Source organism: Dermacentor andersoni, chromosome 2, assembly GCF_023375885.2.
Source record: "Dermacentor andersoni chromosome 2, qqDerAnde1_hic_scaffold, whole genome shotgun sequence".
NCBI classification, from domain to species: Eukaryota; Metazoa; Arthropoda; class Arachnida; order Ixodida; family Ixodidae; genus Dermacentor; species Dermacentor andersoni.
This window is the reverse complement of record NC_092815.1, coordinates 157,794,676-157,799,193: the sequence shown is the minus strand read 5'-3', so window position 1 is coordinate 157,799,193 and position 4,518 is coordinate 157,794,676. Positions and strand designations below refer to the sequence as shown.

The 4,518-nt window shown below is 45.8% G+C and overlaps 1 pseudogene; it reads right to left on the bottom strand.

Annotated features, from left to right (window-relative positions):
* Window positions 1–385: 385 nt before the first annotated feature.
* Window positions 386–2,826, bottom strand: LOC126540089 (uncharacterized; annotated as a pseudogene).
* Between the last annotated feature and the right edge of the window lie 1,692 nt (window positions 2,827–4,518).

Genomic DNA, 4,518 nt, shown 5'->3' with positions numbered 1-4,518 from the left:
TGAACAGTGGTGGTCCAGCCAATCTCAGATTTGGAGCAACGTTTGGAGCAGGAAAAACGCTGGTTTGTAGCAATTTAGGAGCAGCCACATTAGCATTTTGTAGCAGTTCTATAGCACAAAATTTTGCGTTTTGGATCAGTTGGAGCAGCAGAAAAGCAAATGCATGACATTTGGTGCAGCTTATTACTACTGCACAATTGTTCAGTATTTCTTTAGAGTAAATAGACACAAGCACGAACGACGCAGCGCAGCCATTTAGCTCGTGTGCCTCCAGCAAAGAAACCATGGTATGTTGCAGACAGACTTTATTTGCCTTCTTAAATAGCACTTTTAAACAGTACTAGAGAAAGTTTTATGCAATAAAACATTGTACAAAAGTGACTAGAAATGCCAAAGCACAATTTTGTGCTGCCGGCCATAAGAGAGTGACTAGACATACATAGCTGTATCAAAACTATAAATAATTTCGCTATTTAGGCGAGCCTACATGCACCATTTGAGTATGTCTTGTTTACACTGCAAAATAAGCTTTAAAACATGAATAATGATTTTTTTACATTTAACCCACACATATTCCACAATGAAAACATGGAAAGTTCTTTCCGTCAGTGCCTTCTGCTACTTTTTTTCAGCTCGTCAAGCTCGAGAAGTGCAGTAGCCAGGCTCGCATTCCCTTCAGCTTACAACTGCTGCCCATTTTGAACCTGCTCTATGCTCTTGTGAGCCAAGCCAGTAGAGATTGTCTCTTCTGCACGTTTAAGCAATGCACGGCATGATGCAACCTTTTCATTTAGGCCCCTTTTCAGTTGTTCCAAAGTAATGGCATTGGACTGCGCCTGTGTGGTTGCAGGCTTCGTCACCTCCGAATCTTCACTTTCCTTTTCAAGCCTATCTGCATAACATGTCCTTGCCTTCTTTACACATCGGACCAGCTTAGGTGACAGGGGTACTTTGGTGGCATCCCCGTTGTACCTTTGCAAATATGTCTTAACCTGCCGTAGTCCATTCAGGCTATTAACAGACAAAGGCACGGCCCTCAAGCAGACGCTTATTTATACTGAACCCTCTCTCACAATCTGCATTACCATGCAGGAGAGACAGGAGGGCTTTCACGAGTTTTGCAAGCAGTGTGTACTTTTGCTCACCAGCAGCTGATTTCCGTTGAAATACTTGAGCCCATGAGCTGCCAATCCTTTCAGGCACTGCAACTTCGCTGCTGTTCAGTGGATCGCATTTGAGCATGTATCATTCGTCAATTAATGAAGATACTTCATTCAGCTGTAGCACTTGTGGCAGTTGTGAAGCAAGGTATCGCAGTGAGCGGACTTCCGAGTCTGTGTCTGTTAAGTGCAAGCCAAGGATGCTTGCATGTTGCAGCAGTTTGTTTTCAAGAGGTAGCTTTTGCAGTAAGTCTTGTGAGCACGCTATGTAAAAAGCGCGGGCCCCAAGTCACAAACGCTTTCTTTCAGGGATGTTCCAGGTCCGCATTGCGTCATCTGTATCTATACCCAACTCGGGCTTTGTCTTCCACAGTGTGGAGTCTTGCAGGTTAAGGCTCTTCAGATCATCAACTGTCTTGCCCTGGTAGGCGTCACTGCGTAAGAAGCGGCCAAGAACTCGCTGAACTAATAACAATTCCGCATGAAGAATGTGCAAAAGTGGTTCTTGTTTCTGAAACAGCTTCTGGAAGCCAGTGAATAGCTCAGCACAGTTCTTCAGGAATAGTATCTTAGCATAGAGTGGTTTCTGCGAGAATGCCGCAGCCAGTTTCTTATGAAGACTTTGGGTGGCAGACCGCTGGCCAGTCTTGTTTGCTTTTTCAAAGTAGTCCTTAATGGCATCAAACTGCTCCTGAATACGGCACAGTGATTCTTGTAAAGTGAGCCACCTGTTTGACACATGTCGCAAAAACACATGCGACGGAATACCTAGGACTTCCTGGCTTTCTCTGAATAGCTCTGAACGGACAGCAGATTTGAAGGAACAGTAAACATTTCTTACCACTTCTACATCAGATCCAAAAGTATCTATGCCCTTTGCAAAAACATTGTGGACTTTGTGTAAGCTGCAGTGACCGACATCGGCAATGCTTGATGTCAGATGCTGTTCTAGCTTTCTTCTGACACTCATGACGTTAGGACCGTCACTAAAGAAACAAATGATGCCCTGTCGTGACAGCTCAACAAGTACATCTTCTACACAGCCGACAATGATCTCAGCGGTGGCCCGTCCAAGAATTTATGACTGGACATGTTCCACAACATGCTGTTCTGCTTCAGAGAAGAACCTTACAAGCACATCAAGTTGCTGCACTCGCTGGTCAGGTTTTGGAGTTTCATCCACCATGATAGAATAGAAAACACCCGGATGACATAGTTCATCCACCACTTTTGACTTGAAATGTGGTCCTAGTCCATCAGACACAATGCGTGACAGCTTCGACCTGCCACATTTGAAACCCTTGGCAACACTGCTGTCTGGGAACATCGTGTGGTAGATTTCTGTTGCGGTGTCGCCCCATGAAAATGGGATGCACTTGGTTGTCATAGACATTTGGTGAAAAGTTCAAAGCCGCTTGCACCAATTAGGCGGCTGGAGGTTTCCATTTTTGTCTCTGTATTTTGCAGTCGCATGGATGTGCTTCTTCACTGTCGCACGACGTTTTACTGCAGCAATACCATGTTGTGAGCAATCAATAGTGCAATTGCAGACAACACAGAGTGCTTCTGTGTCTTCAGCTCCATGTTTGTACCAAAGATGAATGGGGTCATTATTGCTGTCAATTTCATTGAGCACAGACTACTTGAACTTGGTACTTCGCGCCCTAGAAAGAACAAGAAAATACAACAGTCAACTTATTTTCTAGAAATGAGAATTGGGGAACTATGAGCTGTAATAACAAAAAACCATCTTTCCCAATAATCGCACTGGCGACATTCTTTCCCAGTACACCAAGCTAAAAAGTAAGTTATGTGAATACTCTTTCCTTACACTTGAACATTCTTTACTCTTGAACGTCATATTAATTCTTGCGCAGCAAAAGCAACACACCGTCGTAAGACTATTAACCCTTCCGGTAGTACGCGATCTACAAGAGCTGACGTCGTACTGTAGTCTCAAACTAACGCACACGCTAGCGGCAAACGCCGTAATGGAGAACCAGTCTCCACTGGCGTAGACGTCTGCCGCGCGAGAGGTGTTCAAAGTTCGGCCGGCGCACCGCACAAACGGCGGGCCAATCGACTACCGTACAGTTACTGTATAAGTTAGCCTACAGAGTAACTCTAGACTACCGCGAATTTGCGTGCCTCCGCCGCCGGGAACGCAAATATCGGCTGCTTCTTTCAAGCAAAATAACTTCCGTTAGATAAAGCGATGCCTAAATTGTACATTTTATGGAAAATGATATCCAATGTCAAACGCTAAACACGGACGAGAGCTCCGATACTTCTCGAGCTCAGCTGAGTACACGGCTACCGACGGCAGGCGACCCAGCCTGTGCTCGCATCGCAGCCGACGGCTCCGCCGATATAAGCGTATTTTCTTCTTTGTATACAATTAATGCGATGAGCGACAACGACAAAACAATATTGCGGCTAGTGGGCGTCGGTGATTAATTCCGAAGCGCCGTAAGCTTTAGCTTTGAAGTGAACCGGAAAAGGCCTAGCAACGATATCGGCGCTGTCGAGCGATCAGCGGCTACGAGCGAACAAGACCGGAAATGTTTTCGCTCGCAGATGCCGACCTGCCCGGTGCTAATCCCGTGAAAGTATCGCCGAATACATTGTTTTATAATACTACTTCACGCTATACATGGCGCAGACTATGTCGTTTATGAAGCGCATAATGAAGACACCATTAATTACGTTTGCTCATTCTCCGAACCGTGTGGCCGTGTGTCGGAAGGCGATTTCCCGTTGCTCAATGCTGGACAAATGCGCGGGAAAATGATAGACATGCAACAAGTCATAGCCTGACAAACAAGCCGATCGGCGTGTCTGGGGCTGGTTGCCAGACGAGCCCCAGGCTGGTCTGGCAAAACGCGCAAATAGAAGCTGTACGGGTTCTACGGTTGTGTTATTGTTGTGTTAGCAAGGCAAAGGTGGCGCTTTGGCGCACTTGGCGCAAGTTGCGCTTCGTTGGGCGCAGCGAGGCGCAGACAAGTAGAATTGTATCAAAATGGCGCAAATGGCGCAGTTGGACCACCACTGAATGAAGGCACTCTGCACCAATTGATCACTGGAGCAAATGCCTTGCAGTTGCATCAGCAATATTGTTTTTTCTGCTTCCTGCAATACATTTTCACGCCATCACTGTATTTGATCATGGTGACGCTACAGAGTGGATGGCCAAAGAATTCACCTTTAGCATTCCAGCTTGGGTGTCTCTCAGCTCATTTTGAATCTGAAAAAAGATGTCAGTATTAGAATGTGAAGCCACGATGCAGCAAAAGCGACAATCAAAAGAGCTACATGGACCATAAGGCTGACATAAATGTACGGATACAAATGACTAGTC